This window comes from Ovis aries, chromosome 15, assembly GCF_016772045.2.
Source record: "Ovis aries strain OAR_USU_Benz2616 breed Rambouillet chromosome 15, ARS-UI_Ramb_v3.0, whole genome shotgun sequence".
Classification (NCBI taxonomy): domain Eukaryota; kingdom Metazoa; phylum Chordata; class Mammalia; order Artiodactyla; family Bovidae; genus Ovis; species Ovis aries.
This window is the reverse complement of record NC_056068.1, coordinates 74,495,108-74,519,002: the sequence shown is the minus strand read 5'-3', so window position 1 is coordinate 74,519,002 and position 23,895 is coordinate 74,495,108. Positions and strand designations below refer to the sequence as shown.

General features: G+C 49.6%; 1 long non-coding RNA gene across 1 annotated transcript; it reads left to right on the top strand.

Moving 5' to 3' along the window:
* Window positions 1-13,688: 13,688 nt before the first annotated feature.
* LOC121816717 (uncharacterized) lies at window positions 13,689-21,847 on the top strand. Its single transcript, XR_006056422.2, has 4 exons — window positions 13,689-20,390; window positions 20,483-20,769; window positions 21,120-21,279; window positions 21,706-21,847. It is a non-coding gene; the product is annotated as an uncharacterized LOC121816717 (long non-coding RNA).
* Window positions 21,848-23,895: the final 2,048 nt, after the last annotated feature.

The following is a 23,895-nucleotide window of genomic DNA, read 5'->3' as shown; positions in this document are numbered from 1 at the left end:
GTCTAGACCAAAGTTCCCTTCAAAGACCGGATAATGAGCAGGAGGAGCTTAGCTGAGGGTTGAGAGACAGAATGCCGAGGAAGCAAATGGAAATCAAAGTGGTGTTTACTGTCATCAGAGGGTGCCCTGACCACAGCACTCTTTCTCAGTAGTGTGTGGACCCTCCTTCGGGCTGGTAAATTCTGAACATACGTGCAAGGTGGTTGTAACATATAGGTTGACCCTCAATCATGGGTCCCAATGAGGTTACACAAATATCTTTGCTTCTAAATCTGCTCATCTCCATGTATGTCACTTCCCAAAGTGGGATTAGTGGAAAGTTTCTGTAACCACTCTGTTTATGAGTGTGTGCTTGCTTACAATTGGGCATATATCAGCCCAGCCTTTCTCCCTTTCTCTTTTTCCTTTATCTCTTCCTTTCTTACCTTACCTTCACCCATGTCTTCATCGAAGCAGAGGTGGGTGAGGAATAGGTGAGAAAGGACCCCAAAGAATGATGGTGAGGGCTGGCGGTGGGGGAGAGAAGCTGGGAATGAGGAGTTTCAGCATGACCATCTTATCCAATCAAGCGATGAAAGAAAGCTGTGTCTCCCCTCCTCACCCCTCACCCCACGCTTTATCTGTAATAAGCTCCCTTTTCTCAGATTGCCACGGAGGAGGAGGAGAAGGTAGAAAATTATTCTTGTTCTGCTCCTAGAAAACTTTAAAATGCTATCACCATGGAAACTGCTCTTGAACAGTCGCAGAGCATGCCTGTGGGAGAGGGTAAGGCAAGGGAGGGGAGGGGCAGGAAGGATGAGGAGGACATCGGTGTGAGATGCTCACAGGGTCTCCCCACCACTTCAGCTCCATGAATTCTTTCAGTTTAGTTGACACATGGTAGAACCAGGCTCTCTGGCCTGAGAAGTATTCCTTGGAGGTGAGCAGGCACAGAGATGTCCCTGGACGGGAGAGTGTATGTGTGAGAGTAGGGGAGGGGTAGAGAGATAAAACAAGACTTCTGTACTCAAATAAACTTGTAAACTAGACAGGGAGAAAGAGCTGACACTTCCAGAACTTGCAACATGCCAGGCACTTTATTATATACTTAAAAAAAAATCCTGAAACAAAGCCCATTTAACCCCCATTGTACAGAGGAAGAAGCTAAGTTTCTGGGATGTCTAACTTCTCCAAAGACACATTGCCAGTCAATGCCAGTCTGGCTCCAAATACTCCAGATGTTACTGTTTATTCAGTGTTTACTCATATCAGGTACTTCTCTAGACACTTAATGGATTTATAACTCATATAGCCATGTGAACAAGGAATTTTTTTTTTTTTTTTTTTACCTCTAGGTTACAGAGGAGGAAACTGGAGTTCAATGAGGTTGAAGAATTCTCCCAAAGTCACATGCTAAGGAGTGGCAGAACCAGGATGAAAAGGCAAGAGGCAGGGCTGGGATGTGAATCCAGGTAGGTCTGATGCTGAGTCCAGTGCCTTTTTTACCACATGTTGCAGCCAGATAATATACAGGAGAGTGAAAGGGTGAGGGAATACCAAGCATGAGCTGAGACCAGGGTGCTTCTACTGGTCCATAGTGCAGACCAGGGTCACACGGGCACCTCTCACAACTTGTCTCTAAGGCACTGTTGACCCTGGAAAGTCTGATCCAGTCTCCTCACTCTGGAGGTGAGGAGAAGGCTCCATGATGAGCCCAAGGGACAGGGGCTTGGATAACAGCAGAAGATCCTATCTGAACCAAGAGACAGGAGAGTGGGGTGAGTGGAAGGGAACGGTTGAACAAAAGGGAACCTGTAATGGATAAAGCCCCTCACAGCTTAACTGGGATGTACTTCCTTTCCCTGAGGGAAAGGGGAAGGGAATATATCAGTCAGAATGGGCTAGGTGACACTGCGGTAACAAACATTCCCAAAGACCAGTGGCTTAATACTCTGAGGCTTATTTTTCATTCATTTATTTCTCATTGTATTAGTTAGCCTTGGCTAAAGTAGCTAACCTGCATTTAATATTTCTCCCAATTTGGTGGGTTGGCTGGGTGGTTCTGGTCCATGCCAGTTCAGATGGGGCTAGATGGTTTAGGGTAGCCTCAATTACATGTTTGGGGTTTCAGCTGGGACAAACTGGACCTTTCATTATGTGGCCTCTCTCTGTCCATTCACATGGTGGCAGAAAAGTTTCCAGCCACAAAAGAGGGCAAACTCCAGCGTGCCATGGCCTTACAAGTCTTTGCTTGCATAGCATTTTCTAACATCTCATTGGCCAAAGCAAGTCACATGGCTGAGCAGGCTCAAGGGGTATGGGAAGTAGCAAAGTAATGTTGCCAAGGGGGAGTTCGTATAGGGGTGGGGGGAGTACTGCCGCCATATTTACAATTCACTGCCTTCTGCTCCATCGAGTGTCAGCAGAGGCGATGGTTTGCGGGCTGGGAGATGGAGGATCTGGCTCACGTCTTCCTCATTCCAGGGCCCAGGCCGGCTGTGGCTCTATCTTATTGCTGCCATGATTACTAAGTAGGAAAAACAGAGTGTGGTAAATTGCACGAGGGCTCTTAAAGTCTCCATTGAGGAGTGATGCGCTGCTTCTGGTCTCAATTCATTGGCCAAAACAGCTCATATGACCACACCCAATTTCAAGGAGGGAGGAGTAGGATCCTACCACAGGCTTGGAAGGAGAACCACAGCCGTTTGAAGAGCAGCATTGTTGACTACTGCAGCATCTTATGGAATCCTACTATATGCAAGTTAAGAATATCATCTCAGAGTATCCTGGCATCTGTCTGTTTTCCAGCTAGTGAAGCGGAGTGGTTGAGAAACCTGCTTGAGATCACACATCTGATAAGAGGTAGAGCCAGGACTCAAGGAGAGGCAGGACCCCAGAGATGACGTGCTTTCCAGGCTGGTCATGCTTGTCCCCTACCTCCACAGAGAGAAGACAGAGAGAATTCACAATTGACTTCGATTTCATGCAAGGAGGTGGGTAAGGTGGGCTTGACATCATTTATTCACTTAGTCAGCTATTCTCTTGATCCATAATTATTTAAATGCCACCATGGACAAGAGGAGGAGGGAATAAGACAGACATGGTCCCTGCCTCCATGGAGCTTATTGCTTGAAATACCCACTTTTGATCCCAAAGGTCAAGGATTTCAAGATATCCTAGCTTTAGGAAGTGGGGAATTTCTACGGCTGGAGAGGCTCACGGGGTTCCCATTCTAACAGGGCTTCTTCCCCTGATCGGCAGAGCTGTCTTAATACCTGGGCTTCATGGAAAGCCTGGGGAGCTGGAAACCTCAGTGCAGCATCCTGGGAGCACACAGCTCTGGAGTCATGCAGTCCAGGCTGTGTGCAGAGCCTCTCTTGGCTGTCTCCTGCATCCAGAGAAGGTGTTGGGCTCACACAGGAGTGGGAAGGCTCTGGGAACCCACACAGGTGAGCTTCTCAGCAAGTGAGGGCTGGGGAGGGAGGCCATGGTCTTACGAAGCCACGAGGGCCCTGAGGGCTCCCAGCCCCTGTCACCCCAGATGTATACTGTACCCAGAGAACTTCGCGGTCACCTGGCCCAGCCTTCCCCCCTCCGCGATCATGCTTCAGAGCTCAACGCTTGGCTGCTGTGTGCTCGTCACGTGGTCACCGAGCTCCCCCAGGAATCAGTCTGTTCCGAAGTCCTTTTGATTTTTCTTGGCTACTTTGCTCAGGAGCCCACACAGCCCACATGCCAGCAGTCACGTGGAGCCAGCACACGCCAGGATGCCGCGTGTCCTGGGTGCAATGACACCCTTGTGGCAGACGGGCTGCTGGTGGGGAGGGGGTGTTTTTTGTGAGTGTGCCTAGCCCCAGGCAGATGGGCCTGGCTCTGCTGGGCTGTCAGTCAGAGACGCCGAAGCCTTAACTCACTCTGGCTCCAACGAGTACAACTATTTATAAAAGATGAGGCCTGCGGGGGAACAGGGAGAGGCTGAGACATCTGCTCCCTCCGCCAGGGTGGCCAGCACTCAACCACACTCACCACCCGCCTCAGTCTCATCACTCCGGCTGGAGGAGCGTTAAAGGCCCCATCAGCTCCCAGGTGAGCCCCGCCAGGCCCAGCTCTCTGCCTGCCTGTGTCCCACATGGACCAGCTCAGGGATGTGACTGCAGGTGAGGGGTGATGCTCTGCTCATGGTGGCGGCTCCCTTGTCCCTCCCCCTTCCACATCCAGCTTCTGGAGGGGAGAGGGCAGTTTCCCTTGGAGGGCTGAAGCTGGTCTCCCTCCCTGAACGTGCAGCGGCATCTGTTGGCCTCTTCCAGAGCTGATCACCTGGGCTCGTGTCCTCTCTGAGACTGGAAGCATCTTGAGGGCAGGGACCATGGATGGTTCTTTAGTTCTGCCCTTAGGGTCCTACTGGAGCAGGTGCTTGCCTCTAGCACCTGATGGGGCTGTACCACACTGTGGGGCGGGAGCTGGCTCTGGAGCCTTTTGGAGCAGGAGAGACCAGGATTTGAACCCCAGCTCTGTGATCCTCTCTGCACCCTAATTGATCAAGTAGAAATGAAAGGAATGGCTGCCTCTCATGGCTGTAATAATAGTGCATACTACCTGTTATGATATTTTTCACTGTTCAGTGAATGACTGAGCTCTGGCTTGAGGACAGAGATAACAGGGAGCCACTGAAGGTGTTAGGGCAGGAGCATGGCACAATGGAAGGGATGTTGCAGAGACCTGGCAGCTGAAGGGAAGAATAATAAGAAAATAATGATACAAAAAAACTCCATAAGAACGAAAAATTAAAGGGTGTTTTGGCTGTCCTTGCATCCTTTTTTCTTAATCAGACAGATCACCCGGAAGTCATTCTGGAACAAAGCCATGCGCAGGATGGAGAGAGTCAGGGAAGGGAAAGCATGTAAGGGGAGCCGGAAGACAAGGGGCTGATGGGATCTGGTGGCTCAGGGAAAAGACATGATGGAAAGATTGGCTTTAAGGGAGATTTTTGGGGTGTGGCTTTCTCCACTAATACACAGGCAAACCCAGAAAGGCAGCCATGTCAGCTAGGGTTATGTGTGTGGCTTTAGCTACTATCCAGCTGTGCAATCATGGAAAAAGTACTTGACTTCTCTGAGCCTGCTTCCTCACCTCTAATATCCAGAGAATGTATTGCCATCCTCCCACACCAAACAAGCTCTGTTCCATTCCTCCCGACCCTGGCCCAGGGCTACCCCTGGGAGGGCAATTGCACAGAAAACATCTTAGTCCGTCTGAGCCCTTTCTGTAGGGTGGGTGGCTTCCCTTTGAAGGAGACATGCGAACTGGCCTTGAAAGCAGGGACGTGAGAGCTGGAAACTAGCAGGGAAGAGGCACTCCTGGCAGAAGGCACAGCAGGAGGAGCGACATGGAGGCAAGGATGGGTCGAGCGCCTGACTTGGCTGCTGCCTCGTTATTTGCGCTTCTACCAGGTCTGTTATCATACACTCTCCAGGCACCTGGTGGACTCCAGCACTTAGAGAGCACTTGCAGGTGGGGATTGCACCCATTTCTTGGTTGCTAGATAAGTTGAGGCAGAAAGATCATCACTGCCAAAAAGGGAGAACAGAATTCGGAGGTCTTTTTGGCACAGTGGGCGGTAGCGATGCTGTCAGGGAGCAGGCTGGAGGGGGAGGGTTTGACCGCAGTCACATTAGTTTTGCTCCCAAATTGAAATTAAAGATCATTTCAATTCCGGATGCTGGAAATGTCTGAGTTCATTACTTACCAGGATTTTGTCCATGCTCGTGTTCTAGATTCAATTAGAGCAGTTTAAGGTAATTAATTAAATTTGTTATTTGATTAATAAAGATAGAAATTCAGCTAAGTTGTTGGGAAGGAGGATGCTACATTGGGATTTGCTAGCAAAGGTTTGGGAAGACTCCTCTCTTCCTCCTTTCTGCTCCCCCCACCCCAACTTACCCACCATATCATCCATGGACCCCCTACCACTCCAGTTTCACCAAGGAGTCAGAGGTTCAAAGTCAAGGCTCTGTGTGTAATTGTGTTCCAAAAGGAGCAGGGAGGCTGGGCTGGCTGGATAAACGTGGTCCATGGGGGAGAAGTGGGGAATGAGGAAGAATGCCATTAGGGCACTGCTTTACTTGGATTGGGTGGGAGGATAAGTAGGGGCCAGAGGGATTGCAGCAGGCTGGGAAAAAGCTGGACAGGCACAGAAGCTGGGGGCTGGGAAAGTGGCAGGAAGTCAAGGGCCAAACTACAGAGGTAGGGTAGGGAAGAGGGGAGAGGTGGGGCTGCCCAGCAGAGGCTGGATATAGAGATTAGGTGCCAGCATTGACAGTGGGTCAAACCAGCAGGAAAGGTCAGGCCAGACACCAACATGGAAAGTCAGTGTGGGTCCAGGCTTACAATTTAGAGGATTTCTAAGTATGATACAAACCTTAGAAATTCCATAACATCCAGATGAGTACATTTGATGATATAAAAAATACCTTCATGGAAACAAGTGCTGTAAGAATCAAAAGACAAATGAAAACATGGGAAAATACTTGAAGCTGTTATTGCAGACAGAGGCTGAAATCTTCAATATATAAAGAGCTTCCACAGATCAATAAGAAAAAGAAAACCATGAGAAATGTGGAAAGTGATTAGGTATGGACAGTTTCTGGGAAAGGAACTACCAACAGATCTTAAGCATATGCAAGGTTGCTCATTTTCTCCTATAATAGGAAAAGAGAAAATTAAAAATAAGCAGAGATGCCATTTTTATCTATCAGCTTGAGCAAGGTTAAAAAATATGATATACTGAGTTGGAACTGGTATGGAACAATAGGTACTCTCCAGTAACATTTGTCTACGGAGGACAACTTGTTATCTATCAAAACGATAAGCATACATATTCCCTGACCCAGGGATTCAGCTTCTTGGAACTTATCTTACATATAACATGATAATTTATCACAGCACTATGATAGCTCGATGAGAAAGAGCAGAGGGGATCATGAAGAGAGACTGGTGAATAAATGATCCAGGTAGTGGAATACTACGCAGGCATGAAAAAGAAAGGGGCAGCTCTCTACGTCCTGATGAGAGAAGATCACCAAGACAGGTTGTTGGTGAAAAAACAGGTTGTTTTGGAAAAAAAAAAAGCAGGGTCCAGATCTATGTGCATAGAATGCTGCTACTTATGCAATATAGAAAAGACTATAAATATGTTTGCTCTTTTGCTTATAACGGTGTAAAGTCAGTCACTTGAATCTGGGATTCAATAGCTGCCCTCTGGGGAGGAAAACCAAGTGACTGGGAGGCAGGCAAGGAGTGAACTCGCTTTCCTGTATATTAACCCTGTTATGCCTTTTGAATTTTGTACCAAGTATATGTGCATCCTATTTAAAAGAACAAACCGAATAACAATTTAAAAACTAAGCTAAGCAGGCACAGACAGGGTCAAACACCCAAATCTCAGATGTCTTCCACAGAGGCTACCCTTGGATTTTAGATTCCTTTTCATACAGATACCCCTGCATGGTATCTGTATGATACCATGGGATACAGATGGGATACAGGATACCACGGGAGCCCCACCTCCTAATGTGATGTGGAAGCATCGCTTCACTCAGAAGGTGGACTGGATTAGCAGATAAGGGGCCACGGAACAGTTCACCTGGCTTATCCCCCCAGGCTCAGGCCGGATGGGGTGCAGGAGGGATGGGCTTCGACCGCACACACGATGGAGCAGAAAGAACCCAAGTTAGGAAACCCAGTTCCAGCCAAAGGCCTCCTCATTGGGCCTTCAATTTCCCAACTGCACAGCCAGGTCATTTGGGCCAGGTGGCTTCGATGGGCCCTTGAACTCTGGGAAGCCAGCTCTGGGGAGTGGTGCTTAGGGGTCTCATCCAGGACTTGGAGGAGTAGTGGAGCTGGCGTTTGTGGTTTATGAGAAGCTCTCACAACCTCTTCTCACTTAGGGCTTATAGTAACCCATGAGATAAGTGATGGTTATCCCCATTTTCCAGATGAGAAACTGAGGCTCAGAGAGACCAAGAATGCTTCCCAAAGTCACACACCTAGGAGGATTCAGATCTAGTCCAAACGACTCAAGGCATCTTCTTCTCTCATGCCACAGCGACCTCCTCCTTGCCTGCTGATTTTTTAAAAGTAATTTTACTATTTATTTATTTTTGGCCATGCTGGGTCTTCATTGCCGCTCAGGCTTCCCTCTAGTTGCGGGGAGCGGGGGCTACTCTCTAGCTGCAGTGTGCACTTTCTCCTTGCCATGGATTCTCGTTTCGGAACGCGGGCTCTAGGGCTCTAGGGCTTCAGCAGTTGTGATGTGTGAGCTCAGTAGTTGTGACTTCTGGGCTCTGAGCACAGGCTCAACAGTTGTGGCTTAGTTATTCCACGGCACGTGGGATCTTCTTCGATCAGGGATCGAACCCATGTCTCCCACATTGACAGGTGGATTCTTTACCGCTGAGCCACTGGGAGGCCCTGGTTAATTTAATTTTATGGTGGAGTGGAGAGGGGCCACATCTGCCCCAGCTCTGGGAAGCCAGCCGAGCTCTAGATCCTTGCCCGGTAGATCCTCGTGGTCAGGCCTCAGGGGGACCCTCCAGTGGCCGTTCCCACCCCCGACACTCCAGGTGATGCTGTGACACGCCCTCCTCCTCTCAGCCTTATAATTAGACATGGAGGGCTTGGGCAGTCGACTTGCCTCCCCCCTACTCCGAGCCCATCCCTCTTCCTCCAGGCGATCTTACAGAGACCTCAGGTCTCCCACCCGGACTCCTCTCTCTCTCCAGGCTGGGTGAAAGGGCATGAGCCTGTCTGGGAAGCCATTTCTTCCTGTCCATAGCCTGTCCAGTTCCTGCTGCGACCTCAGCTGCCATCCTTTCTTATCTCCTGCTGTATCCAAGACAACCGACAGCTCCTACGTGGCAGTAAGGAGAGAAAGGTGCGGCAGACAGGGTCAGTTCAACAGTCACAGCTTCCCGGCTGAGGGAGCCACCTGTTCTGTCTGAGGCTCTCATGGTGGGAGGGAGCAGACTGGGCTGTTCGTGAAATTCAAGGAGGTGTGGTGGTGGTGGCAGGGGGCTTTAAAGGCACTGAAAAAGAAGCTTCTTTAAACACCAGTGCCCCAGGCTCTGGCTGAGCCAGCCTTTATGGAGAGTTGGGAACGGTAAGGGTGTAGAATCAGAAGAACTGGGTTGGATGCCTTCCTACAGCCTGACCAGCTGTGTGAACTCAGGTAGGTTTCTTGACATCTCCGAGCTTCTGTTATGACTCTGCTCATGGACTCACTGGGAGTCCATGGGACTCACTAAGTCATGTCTGACTCTTGCAACCCCATGGGCTGTAGCCCATCAGGCTCCTCTGTCCATGGGATTTTCCAGATAAGCATACTGGAGTGGGTTGCCATTTCTTTCTCCAGGGGATCTTCCCGACCCAGGAATTGAACCCAGGTCTCCTGCACTGAAGGTGGATTCTTTACAACTGAGCCACCAGGGAAGCCCCTGGACTCACTAGGGGCCTGCAATGAAACTTACTATATGTTGTAAGCGCTGAAACTGCAGTGCCGAAGGGCATGTGCTCTGGGGTCAGAAAGGTGGGGTTTGAATCCCGGGCTCCCTGATCGCTCAGCTGGTCAAGAATCCGCCTGCAATGCAGGAGACCTTGGTTCGATTCCTGGGTCAGGAAGATCCACTGGAGAAGGCATATGCTACCCACTCCAGTATTCTTGGGTTTCCCTGGTGGCTCAGCTGGTAAAGAATCCGCCTGCAATGCAGGAGACCTTGGTTTGATCCCTGGGTCGGGAAGATCCCCTGGAGAAGGGAAAGGCTGCCCACTCCAGTATTCTGGCCTAGAGAATGCCATGGACTGTACAGTCCACGGGGTCGCAAAGAGTTGGACATGACTGAGCGACTTTCACTTTCACTTTCTGCTATCTGAACTCAGCCAAATGACTCCTCTGTGTCACGTGCTTTCCCTGTGCAGCGAACACCCCACAGATCAGTGGCTCAATCCACAGCCACTAATTTAGCTCACGGTTTTGAGGGTGAGCAGTTTTGGTTGGGGCCAGCTGAGCAGTCCTCCAGGTCTGGGGAGGGCTCGGCTGATCTTGGCTGGGCTCGCTCGTGTGTCTGCTGTCAGTTGGTGGGTCCCCTGGGACTGGCTGATCAATTTGCATCATTTGGGATGAACAAAACTTCCGGGCCTCACTGCATGCAGTCTCTCAGCTGCCATCATGCTAGTTTGGGCTTATTTATAGCCCAAATTCTTGAATTAAAAAGCTTCAAAGGTGCCCAGAGAGCAAGCCTCAATGTGCAAGCATGCTTCGGGTTTCTGCTGGCAACAGGCTAACTTCTGCCTCATTGGCCAAAGCAAGTCATGTGGCATAGCCCTGATGTGGCATAGCCCTGAGCCAAGGTGGGAGGGCACGCCGAACGGCATCCCACGAGCAGATCGGGGCCATCACTGACGCAATCTATCACTGCAGCCTTGGGCCTCAGTTTCCTCTGTAAAATGAATATAATCTTGTATCTTTCTCAAGAGATCGTCGGAAAGCCTAAAATGAAATGAGCAAATGTATGTAAAATGCACACATCTTTTCAGTACTGGGAGAGAATGAGCAATCCACAAAGTGGTCTGTTAGCACTGTTATCAGCAGGAGCCTTGAGAGAGAGTCAAAATCCCACGTGGTGGACTCTGGGGTAGTGACCGGGCACAGATTCCTGAAGGACAGCTGTGGGCCTGCTTTTCCTCTCAGAGGAAATGGGCAGTGCTAAGGAAAGTCAGTACTATGGCAAGGGGGTCTCTTCACTTAATACCCTGGCTACAGGGAAAGGGGTGCCCACTACAGCTCCCGCTGGGGATCTGGCCCTGGGGTCTGCCCTGGGATCCAAAGGATGGCTTTGCTTCTCCACTTCTCTCCCTCCTCCTGGGCTCAGGCACTTCTGGATCTGGAAGAAAGTTGTCAGCTTGTCAGGGCCTGTGCTCACCTGTTGTGCTTGGTTTTGGGAGGGACTTTAAGTGGCCCTTAGGGCTTCCCTGGCGGCTCAGACAGTGAAGAATCTGCCTGCAATGCAGGAGACCCAGGTTTGATCCCTGGGTCAGGAAGATCCCCTGGAGAAGGAAATGGCAATCCACTCCAGTATTCTTGCCTGGAGAATTCCATGGACAGAGGAGCCTGGCTGGCTACGGTCCACGGGGTTGCAAAGAGTCGGACATGACTGAGCGACTAACACTTTCACTTTAAGCAGCTGTTAAGCTGGAATCCTAAATCTTCTCCCCGTCGAAGCTCATGTGGATCGTTAGGTAATCCTATGTGTCATGCTCTCTGCAATACTGTGTCTGGCACAGCCTACACTTGCAGGGTGGTGCATGACCTTCACAGGTCCACTGAGTAAAAGGTGGTAACTGCCAGTACTGGGCATGTGATCTGGAGTTGGAGTTGGCCTCTGTGATGTCACTATGAGCCAGCCCGTGTCCCTGGACAATTGTTACAGCTCTGGGAAAAATCCAAGAGGCTGCCATCTTGGTGAGCTAGTGCAAGCCATCCACAAGGAGGGGAGGAGAACTAACCTTTGATCAGACCTTTGAAAACAAGATTCACACAAGTGCCTCCACAGACCTCAGCTTGGCAACCACAGGTTCCAGGGGTCCTTTCTGAGCTCACCCAGGCAGTCCCAGGGAGGTGGCTGACCATTCATTCATTCACTGACTCTTCATTCTCCCTCATGTATCAGGCCCCAACCCAGACACTGGAGCTAGGATGGTGAGCCACAGCAGATGTGGGTCCTGCCCTCACAGAATTCATGGTCTAAGGGAGACAGAGATTAACTGATCACAAGAATAAATGTAAAATTATATGGCCAGATGGTTTTCTTTTTGAAATATTAATCTTCCCTCCTTCCCTGGCATTTCCTCTTCTTTTATAGGGCATTTGGACTCAGAACATTCACTGCCTCAGGGGACAGATGACCTACCAGAAGTTAGAAGTTGGTTCTTGTCTTCTGAGTGTCAAAAACTGATGTCTGTGTGTGTATGTGTGGGAGCGGGGGTGGTGGTGAAAAGAACCAAATATTTGGAAGATGCAGGATGCTCCAAGTCCCCAGGCCAGATGATGCTTCCTCGGCTGAGGGAAGGTGAGTGATGGGAGGAGTGTGGGGGTGCGTGTTGGAGATGGGCCATGTACTTGCCCTGACCCCTCCCTGCTTTCTACTGAAATAGGTTTGGGGGATCTGGGAACAGAGAGGACTTCCCGGTCCCTAGGCTAGAGGCTGAGGAGTTGGAAAAGACTCCAGTCTTTTCCCGGAGCAAGTGTAGCATTGACTGCCTGGAGACTCACAGCACAGTCCTAGCGCAGCCTCGAATCTTCTGGGGCTGGGCCAACTCCTCTGTCCACCAGCTAAGCCTCACTCTGGAGGCAGGGTAACCAATCCACCCAATTCTCCTGCTGCTGGACCCCTCCTGGACTACCAGGTGGGCTGTGCACCTTTTGTTTGGGGGAGGAAAATGTTTATCTGAGTTTTTGTTTTTTTTTTTACACAAGCATATTAGTCACTGAAACTCTTTGGGTCGGTCCGACTCTTTGCGACCCCATGGACTGTAGCCTGCCAGGCTCCTCCGTCCATGGGATTTTCCAGGCAAGAGTACTGGAGTGGGCTGCCATTCCCTTCTCCAGGGGATCTTCCCTACCCAGGGATCGAACCTGGGTCTCCTGCGTTGCAGACAGACGCTTTACCATCTGAGCCACCTGGGAAGCCCTAAACAGTCCATGGAATTCTCCAGGCCAGAATACTGGAGTGGGTAGCCTTTCCCTTCTCCAGGGGATCTTCCCTACCCAGGGATCGAACCCAGGTCTCCTGCTTTGCAAGCAGATTCTTTACCAGCTGAGCCACAAGGGAAGCCCAAGAATACTGGAGTGGGTGGCCTATCCCTTCTCCAGCGGATCTTCCCGACCCAGGAATTAACCCGGGGTCTCTCGCATTGCAGTCAGATTCTTTTACCAGCTGAGCCACAAAGAGAATACTGCGGTATTGCAGCAGTCACTTCCCTGCTCTGCCCAGCCAGGACCATCCTGTTAAACATCAGTCAGGTCTTGTTATCCCTCCGCTTAAAGTCCTCTGAAGGCTGCCTTGTCACTTAGAACAAAAGCCAGTGCCTTATCCCACAAAGCTGATGGGATCTGGCCCCTCACATCCCCTACCATCTCTTCCTAACCTAACTCCTCCTTCTTCCTCATTCTGAAGTACCATTGACATTCCCGCCCCAGGGCCTTTGCACTTTCTATTCCCTCCGCCTGGCACTCTCTGCTCCTGAAATCCAAGCCCTCCTCCAGGGGATCTTCCCAACCCAGGGATCCAACCCAAGTCTCCCGCAGCTCCTGCGTAGAAGGCAGAAGTTTTACCGCTGAGCCATAGGGGACGCCCCCTTGAGGCCGGCAGCACCTGACATGGTTTTCTGACAGCTGGACAGGCCCTGGGCTGCTGCCGCCTCCTCTTACCCGCCCCTCCCCTTGCCCTGAAAGGTGAGTCAAGTATGAGGAGTGGGTAGAGAAACCACTGGCTCAACTCTCAGCTACAGGGTTTCCACTGTTCCCAGAGCTACTGTGGGCTGGGCTACCCACGAGGGGCCGGCCTTCCGGACACACAGTCTTGGAGTCAGAGTGGGGGAGGGGGTGTGGGGGGGCTCGGGGGAGGTAGGAGGCGGGGATAAGCTTGGCCACTCCCCAAGCTGGGGCGGTGACCTAACACAATGTCTGTGCTCTCTGTGAACGTGTTTCCTCCTTGATAAGATGAGGACCACTGTCCATGTTCCCTGGGGAACTTGTCTTCTTGCAGTGCCCATCGAAACTGGTAAGTCTGGTTTTTTCATTCATTCAGCAAAAATTTCCTGAGCACCTACTCTGTGCCGGGTACCATTCTAGGTGCTTGGAATACAGTGGTTAGCAAAATAGCATTGTTGCCCTCATGGAGCTTATGTTTTTTGGCATAAACAGCAGGCAGTTGAATAATGTATAGCGTAATGTCAAGTGGTGAAAAAATCCCTGAGGAAAAAGTAAATACAGAAAAAATAGCGATTGGGGGGTGATCTTTGGAGTGGGATGCTCAGAGAGGGTGATGGGAGAGGAGGAGATAGTATTGAGCACTCAGCTGAGTACTGAAAAGGTACAGGCCTCAGGTCCCAGGGATCTCAGGAGCAGAGAGCGCCAGGCAGAGGAAATAGAACGTGCAAAGGCCCTGGGGCGGGAATGTCAATGGTACTTCAGGATGAGGAAGAAGGAGGAGTTAGGTTAGGAAGAGATGGTAGGGGATGTGAAGGGCAAGATCCCATCAGCTTTGTGGGTTAAGGCACTGGCTTTTGTTCTGAGTGAGAAGGGAGCCTTCAGAGGACTTTAAGTGGAGGAACAAGACCTGACTGATGTTCAACAGGATGGTCCTGGCTGGGCGGAGCAGGGGAGTAATGCGGTGATGGCTGCTGCAGTAACGCAGGGGAAACACGGTGGCAGCTGGGCCCCAGGGTGGGGGTCGGGGTAGGAAAAGGTCAGATTCTGGATGTGTTCTGAGTGAGATTTGAGCACTCGGGACCCCCCCCCTCCACACTAGCCTGCCTCCTAGGTCCCACCCCTGGAGTTGTCTCCTAGCTCTCCATCCCTAACAGGGATGGGCCTGTGCTTGGCCTTTCTGTGGGAAGGTCCTGATGGGGAGCCAGTCTTGCTCCTGGCTGGCGCCTGGCATGGCCAGGGCAGGGCTGCATCAGCTGCCAAAGGAAACTTCCTCCCCAGAAAGAGGGCAGGGGATGTCGGGTATGGATGCCTAGGCACACACACTGCTTCATTCATTGGACAAATATTTACTGAGCATTTACGACGCAGGAACAGCTCTGAACAAAACAGACAAAGCTCCTGACCCCACGGAGCATCCACTTTTGTGGAGGGAGAGAGACGCCAAACAGGTAAGTGAGTGAGTGATACAGTTCATCAGAGTTCGGTGAAGTGCTATGAAGAAATATAAGGCAGGGAGGTGGGATTGGAGGTACTCCACTCCAACACTCCATCTTCTTTACCTGCTCAGCTTTCCTTGTCTTCCACGGCACTTGGGTCCTTCTAATATTCTATATGAATGATTTCCTTATTAAATTTAAAGTTAACTTTCTGCATGCTCCCTCCTGGGTCTCCTGCAGGAAAAGACACCCCATCAGAGCCAGGCTCTTTGAGTCTGGTCTATGAGTTCACAGCATGAATGAGTGGGATGGGAGGGGTGAGGAGGAGAGCAGTCCCCTCCCCCACCCAGAACCTTCCTACCCTTAGACCGGCAGCTCCAGTCCAGCAAAGGGACAAGGGGGGCGGTCCTCTTCACTCCCTACCTGGTCACCCAGGCTGGGTGTTGGCAGGTGGGTGGGATGGTGCAACCTGGGTTATACTGGGCACAAGCTCGTCCTGGAGCCCACCAGGAGTCCTCCTGCAGTGCCGGGGCAGTAGGGACAGAAGTCTCGTCTCTGCCCTCCACCCCATTCTCTGCCACCCCCCAGGATCAAGGGCAAAGGCGTTTAATTCTGCACGAAGTCCAAGCCAGTATCACAGGTCTGGGGTCTTCAAGGCCGACAGCTCTCACACTGCTCTAGAAGGGAGGGGAGAGTCTGCTTGGCACCTGCTCTCCTGTATTTCTCCCCATCTGATGTAATTGCTTTATCCTTACTGAAAACCTGTGACAGGGAGGCTTGGACTGATGCGCCCGCTGAGACCCTAATGCTTTCCCAAGCCCCCTCAGCGCACTGCAGAGATGCTGGCAAAATGGGTCGGCCCAGCTTCAGGGTCAAAAGGCAAGGAGGGGTGTGGGGGGTTGGGACAAGAGATTGGCAGGTGGGCCCAGAACAGGAAGGTCTGGGAACTTTGTCACAACCGCCTGGTGGTCTGGGCCACAGTTTCCTAAAAATGGAGAGAGAGGGGGGTATTTTGTGACAAAATGCTTAAATAAAATGAAAATGACTTACTTGTTTTTGGGCTTCTCAGGACCTTTATATGCTGATAAGAAGTGTGATGGTAAGAGAAGTCAGTGCAGTATTTCTCAAACTCCTGTCCTCTTTGTGGAGGATCTTGAGGGGCCAAGGCTCCTCGAGGTTCCTTTGAGAAATGCTGGTTTATGTCCACAGCCATCTGAGATATGAGGCTTCCTGCTTCCCTCCCTTTCTGCCTCCTTCATCTTTCCCTCTATTTTTTTCCTCTGCTAATCCGGCTTGCATAAGACTACCCCATTAAGTCATAGAAAAACACTTGACTCTGCTGTGGGCGTTATGGAGCTATTGAGTTATGCAAATACAAGGAAATCAGACTTCTTCACCCAGCATTCAAAGTTCCAGTCTGGCTTTCAATTTAGCACCTGCATTTCCCCTTCCTTGCTTCGACCAAACCTTTCCCCTTACCGTCCCAGGATAGCTGTGAACTTTTGCTTTGAGCCTTTGCTTTGCTAGACTATCCCACTTTCCTTCTTTTAGGTCACCTCCTTCAAGTAGCCTTCCCTGATTATCCCAGACTTGCCTCAGAAGGTGAGAAGCCCTAGCTGTTCATTTAAAATAACTATAAAAATCACCCCCTGTATAATCTCGGAGAGTATAATTATGGGCACCCAAAGGAACAAGTTTATCAGGGACTCGAAGGGTGGTCCAATGGCCTTAGGAAGATTGGCCTTCTGACTTTCTCAAAAGGATCCCTAAAGCATTTGCAGAGCATGTCATCTCAGAATCCCCGATCCAGGCTGGTCTTTGGCTAATTTAACTTTTCCCTTTGATGTTTTATTGGGGAACAATTCAAACATATATAAATGTAGAGAGACTATTATATTGATAGCTCCTCCATCTGTCATCTAGCTTCAACAGTGATCAATCATGCTTCACGTCTACATCTCCCCATTCCCCTGTATCATTTTGAAGTGAATATACCCCAGGCACTGTATATTCTATCCATATTCAGCTTGGTACATTTTTCTACACTTTTTTACATAACCATAATACAGTTATTCCACTAAAGAATTAAGAATAAATTCTTAATGTCATCAAATATCCAGTGACTGTTCAAATTTCCAGTTGCCTCACACACCTCTTAAGCTTATTTTATAGTTGGTTTGAATCAGGAGCCTAAGGAGGTTGGTTGATATATCTGTCTCTTTTAATCTATAATCCTTCTCAATTCCTCTCTTTCATTTTTAAAAATAGACTTTGTCTTTTGGAACAGTTTTAGGTTCAAAATTGAGAGGAAGGTGCAGAGAGTTCCTGTACATCCCGTGTTTCCAGCCTGGCACAGTCAGCCCGTTTTCAACGTCCGAGCCGTAGAGCTGCATTTGTTACAATCAGCGAGCCTACACTGACACTTTGTAATCACCCTGAGTCCATAGTGTACACGAGGGTTTATTCTTGGTGTTGTACATGCTATGGGCTTGGACAAATGTATAATGACATGTATGCGTCATTATAGCATCACACAGAGTATTTTCACTGCCCTAAAAATTCTGTGCATTCTGCCTAGTCATGCCTCCCATAAACCCTGGCAACCACTGATCTTTTTACTGTGTCCATAGTTTTGCCTTTTCCAAAATGTCATATGGTGGGATTTAAGCAATATGTCTCCTTTTCAGATCGGCTTCTCTCACTTACTGATATACATTTAAGTTTCCTTCTAGTCTTTTCACGGCTTGATAACTCATTTCTTTTTTAACACCGAATGCGCCACTGTCTGAAGGTACCGCAGTTTATCCATTTACCTACTGGAGGACATCTCGGTTGCTTCCAAGTTTTGGCAATTACAGGTAAAGCTGCTATAAATATCCGTGTGTAGGTTTTGGCGTGGACATAGTTTTCCAACTACCTTTGGGTAAATACGAAGAGCACAATTGCTGGATTGAATCGTAAGAGTAGTTTAGTTGTATAAGAAACCACCAAACTGTCTGCCAAAGTGACTACCTCTCTCCTTTTAATTTTTTTTTTTTTAAAGAAAACGATGCTTGTCCTGTGTTTTCCCTGTGTGGACTTTATTGGTTTCATTCCCATGGTGTTCTCTAACTCATCCCTCTGTCTTCTGTAGTCCCAGTAAATTGACAATTAGTTTTTGAGGCTTGAGCAGATTCAAATTTGGCTTTTCCGTTGGGAGACACCCAGAGCCTGCTGGGGGATGTCAGCAGCTGTGGATGTTCAAGATCTAGGTCCATTTATCCATTAGGGGTTGCAAACGGTGAGATTCTCATTCTAGCATCCTTTCTTCATCTGCAGGCAGGAATACTTCTAAAAGGAGAAATGTCCCTTATCTACGATTTGGGTACCCAGTGGCACAGTATGCATGGAAAAGGCAGGATAAATGCTTCATTCTTTCCCTTTATTTACCAACTAATTACCTTTTAATGGAGTGATGCTGACAGCTAACACTTGTAGAACACTTACAGATCACCAAATGTTTTTATCAACACTATCTCATTTCATTATCACAACAACCCTGTGAGGTAGCCAGGACAGATGGTGCTATAATTTTTTTTATCTTTCATTTATTTTTTTTTGCAGATGAGCAGACTAAGGTCCAGAGTAAAGTGACTTGCCCACTCTCAGAGAGCTACTGGAATAATCATTGCTAACATAACAGAGAACCCTAACCCTGTGCCAGACGCTGTTCCCTCAATACCAATGAACACATTTCCTTCTCTTGACAACTCCAAGAGCCAGGGAGGGGGCAGTGATTACCCCCAGTTCACAGATGGGGAAGCCCGAGGCCCAGACAGGTCAGCTAACCTGGTAATAGTAGTGATAATTATTTATTGAGCACTAACTGTGTGCCAGATGCCTTGCTAAGTGGTCCGAACAACATAACACACTGCTCTGCCATCTGGTGTGTGATGAGTTCTTGCCACGTGGCAGGTACATTGAGTCTTCCCAGCAAGTTCATGTTAACGCTCTATCACAAAGAGGGATGCTCCTGGGGTCACAGGGCTGGTATGCGACTGAGATGGGTCCTAGTCCAGCTCCAGTCTGCATCAATGCTGTCTCCAGCCACCGCACAGCCAGGACTTGAGGCCAGAACTCTCTGCCCGTGTTTGGACCTCCTCTTCCTCCTCTCCCTGGCATCCAGAGAGGGTCTGATTCGGAAGAGAGATTTCTTGTGGGTCAGTAGCTGCCTCCCACCTTCTCTGCCCGCAAAGAGAAGCTGCCATGTTTGACGTTAATTGACAAGGGAGGAGAGAGGCTACAAAAAATGGGGAAGAAACCTCGTTACTTGGCAAAAGAATTAAGTGGTTTTAGTGTCTTCACCACATCCTCGGATGTAGGGGGCTCGGTCCCTCACTGGTGTTTCCCACCACTTTTCCTCCAGAACTGGGATATGAAGCCCACTCAGTCATACAATAGACTGAGCAGACAGGGCGCCTTTTGACCCAGCAGGGAGGGATAGGGCGCCTAGACCAAAAGTGCACCCTGAGTTCCCATCAGACGTCACCACAAGGCCCTGCTCCACCGTGGCCTCGATAATACTTGTGCCCCTGGGCTAATGTCATTGCGGCCGCAGGCTGGCATGAACAGTCGCAAACGGGTCTCCTTACAGGGAGATTCCCTTGCATAATGAGAGGCCGTGGCCTGCTCCCGGCACGCAGAGAGGCCCTCTGGAAGAAGGCAAAGGCGATGGGGGAGAAGACAGGAGAAGGATAAACAAGAACCAATTAAACCCTCAATTCGAGCAGAGTAAATGAATTTGACTTTAGGTGATCAAGAGGGAGAAAACTTCTAATTAGACACACGGCAACCCTGGGGCTGAGCACGCTCGTGACTGCCCTCATGCCTGCCTCTCGTCACTTTTTAGATAAATGTTAAGGATTAGAATGAGATGTAATTAGAATCCGTCAATCCCGTGCATTCGCTCCTGGTGGGGTTTGACGTCTGCTCATCTCCTTTCTCTTTTGTCTGGAGTGCTCATCCCCCCTTCTCTCTTCTGAGCTCTGATTGGCTCCTGTTACAGCCAATCCCCCCCTCCTTTTTTTTTTTCAAATTAATTTATTTTAATTGGAGGCTAATTACAATATTGTAGTGGCTTTTGTAACACACTGGCATGAATCAGCCATGGGTATACAAGTGTCCCCCACCCTGATCTCCCCTCCCACCTCCCTCCCCAACCAATTCGTTTTGAGCTGGAGGAACCCTCAGGCTGGAAGACCAGCTCTCAAAGACCAAGAGAGGGTAGGGAGTCCAGGGATAAATACCTGGACCCGGCAAATTGGCCAGTGGTTGCAGACCAGAGGCACTTGGACACAGTCTGTCCCACTGCTGCTGCTGCTGCTAAGTTGCTCAGTCGTGTCCAACTCTTAGAAACCCCATGGACTGCAGCCCACCAGGCTCCTCCGTCGGGATTTTCCAGGCAAGAGTACTGGAGTGGGGTGCCATTGCCTTCTCCAACAGTCCCACAGGTGAGTTTAAAGAATTTGAAATGTATTTCTGGCACTGCCAAATCTGGATATTTCATAAAAATATTTGGTTTTTTTTTTTTTAAACATTGAAGATGGCAGTTCTGATGGTATTCCCACGTGGAGACGATTGACTCAAACTGAAGAGCAGCCACCCTCGGAGACAGGATACTGTGGCCCCAGCTCATGACATCTCCTTGTCGGGCCAGATTTACTGGTCCGGTTGGTCATTCAGCCTCGGAGGCATTTGAGTGGTCGGTCTTCTAACCTCAGTGTTCAATCTCCAGGTGATGGGAGATGCCCATGGGTCCACCTGGAATCTCCCTGCCACTCGTGCTGAGTCCTCTGCCTGGAAAGCGCTTCCTCAGCCTCCATTCAAATGGTACGTCATCCAGGAAAAATTTCCTGTCTCCCCCAACAGGAGTTGGTCTCTCTCTGCTCTGGCTCTGAGAGTCCTGGTGTCTACCCCAAGATCACACCTCTTTGGTGTGTGATGGTGAATCCACTTGCCCCAATGGGCTGTGAGCTTCCTAAGCGCAGAGTCAGGTCTGATTGGCTCTGTCTCACTCGAAGTGCCCAGCGCAGGGCCTAGGCCAGGGTAGACACCCAGTGAACAGGGACTGAAGGGAACTGGACACTCCCTGGGTCAGGACCAGTCCAGGCAAATATCTTTGCCTCTTTCCCAGGTCCTCTTTATACCTGACTAGTCTCCTTTTTCTCCTCCTTTCGCAGGCTTCAAGCTTGCTGGCTGGAGATCATTTACAGAAAGGTCGTTGGGAATTAACACATCCCTACGGCCAGGGAATTCAGCTTGCAGTTGAGAATGAAGAGATGCTGTGCTTAACACAATGGAAGATGTGCTAATGGCGGACTTGCTGGCATTGGACAACGGGTAGGTCTGTGGGCGAGATCCTTTTCAAAAGCGAGCAGTACTAAGTGACATCTACAGTCCGTGATTGTAATCAATCCACTTCCCTTACTGGGCTATGACCAGGTGGCACAGGGCAATTCACTTGACCTCTCTGAACTTCAGTATCCTCCTAGGAAAAATGATGGTAGCAATACTGTAGTATAAAAGCCTGATAATGAGCTTTTTTTTTTTTTCATTGTAAGTGCTTGACCTTAAGCTTTCGATGGCAGAGGCATCCATTTCAAAGATACCCATCTCGATAAACACATTGCCAGCTAAACAGCTAGATATACAGAGCCACGCATGAAGCTCCCCTTTGGAAAAGCCCCGGGTGACCCAGATGATTGATTGCTGGGGTGACCCTGCTTTTCCATACCCATGTGTTAATTCCTGTTCTTATGTTCTCAGGTCACCAGTAGAGAGCGAACCTGCAAAATCCATCCTCAACCCCAGGTCCTCTGTCTCTCTCTCTTCCTGTGACCTTACCCTGTGGCCCTGAGCATGTCATGTGCCCTCAAGGGGCAAGTAATAAGTCTTGGTTTTTCCCAAAGTTCCCTGATGGTGGTTTCTGAGCTGCACCTTACATTTATAATAAGAACCACAAGGGCCCATCCAGTTGCAACACTGGTTCCAGTTGGGGAAATGCCTTTGGGGCTCCCCACAAGTAGTCTGGGCCCAGGTGAGGGTCCCCAGGCATTTCTAGCTGCTAGCATCTCTTAATGGTGGGCTAAGACTGTTCACATTTCATTTTTTTTTTTTTTTTGGTGCACATTTCTTAAACAGTGAAAGTTTCCATATGACCCAGCAATTCCATTCCATCCAAGAGAACTGAAAACATAGGTCACACAAAGATTTGTGCATGAATGTTCGTGGCGGTGTTATTCATTATTCATAACAGCCAAAACTGAAAACATGCATGTCCATCAGCTCATGGATGGATAAGCAAAACGTGGCCTACGCACATGACAGAATACTGTTCAGCCTGGAAACAGTCTACTGATATGTATGAGAGGAGAGATGAACCTCAACACCATTATGTTATTTGGGAGAAACCAAACATGAGAGACCTATTGTGTGATTCCATTTATAAAGACTGTCTAGAAAGCAACCAACCTATAGAGGCAGAAAGTAGGCCTGGCACATGCAGAGGGAAGAACAAGGATGAACATAAATGGGTCTTTTTGGGGGCGATGAAAATGTTCTAAAACTCAGGTTAGGTTACTAAAAATCATTTCATTGTAAACTTGACATAGGTAGATTATAGGATCCGTAAAATATTTCTCCATAAATTTGTGAAAGTCCCCTTCTACACCCAGTGGGGTGAAACTCACAAGAGATGGTGTGTCCCGCCCAGTTCTCGGCCCATCCCAGGGGCTTTGTGACTGTCACTTCTGCATTTTTCCTTCTTTAAAGCTGTCTTTGACTCAGGACAGTTTCAGTGACCGGGGAAAAACACCTTGTGATTTCTGGTTTCCATCTAAGGCATTACCTTAAGGACGCTTGGCCTCAGCCCTCTAGGCTCTGTTGGCCTCCAAGTCCCTTCAATCCTTCCTTGTTGACGGCCTTGCTGCTGTCCCTTCCAGTGGCTTCCTCCACCCATGACACTTATCACCTCTTTCCTTACCTATGGTGACAGCTTCTGGCCAGACCTCCTTCCCCCCCACCCCTTACTTTAAATTACAGTTTTATTTATTTAGTGGCTGCTCTGGGTCTTCATTGCTGCACAGAGCTTTCTCCAGTTGTGGTGCAAAAGCTTCTCATTGTGAAGCCTAGATTTAGTTGCTCCACCACAAGCGACACATGGGATCTTAGTTCCCATACCAGGGATTGAACCCGTGTCCCCTGCACTGGCAGGCAGATTGTTCACTACTGGACAACCAGGGAAGTCCCCAGGCCTCCTCCTTGCCACTGGATTCTCATTAGTCCGATGCAAGCTGCCAGGCTGCTCTTCAAGAGCCCTGAGCTCACAGACCTTCATGCCTCCCTAGCTCCTGAAGCAGAAAACCGAAGCCATCTGTCTGCAGGCTCTGCAGCTGGTTTCCTCCCGGTCTCTGATTTCGCTTTCTTCTGCTGCACCGTCAAGTGACTTTCTCCCTGGCCGGCACCTGGCTCCCCGTGTTCCCTCTCTGCCCCTTTGCGCAGGCCCTTCTTCCTGCCTTCCCACTGCCCCGGTCCCCATGACCACACCCACCCACCCGAGTACCAGCCAGCAGCCACACTCAACTGGGAGGAAGAAGGGGGCTGGGAGCCAGGCAGGCCCAGCTGATTCTTGACCTGGCTCTGCCACCCAGCAGCCGGGATGCCTAAATGCCCCAAGCTTCTGCTCTCTCATCTGTGAAATGGGTCTGATGTTAATATGCAACATATAGAGCTGGTTAGTGTCTTTCTTCTTACAAGACAGTGACGTCAGAGAGGGCAGGGATCCTGAACATCATACCTCCCTGTTTCTATTCAGGATGTAGGCTCCTGGGGCCCTAGAGCAGTCTGGTACAGGGCTGTCTAATGACTTGTCTGTGAATGAACTAATATCTTAGTTGGTTTTTTCCTTAGTGCCTAGTAGGTGTTTTGTAAATAACTCTTCCTCCCTCCTGCCTGCCA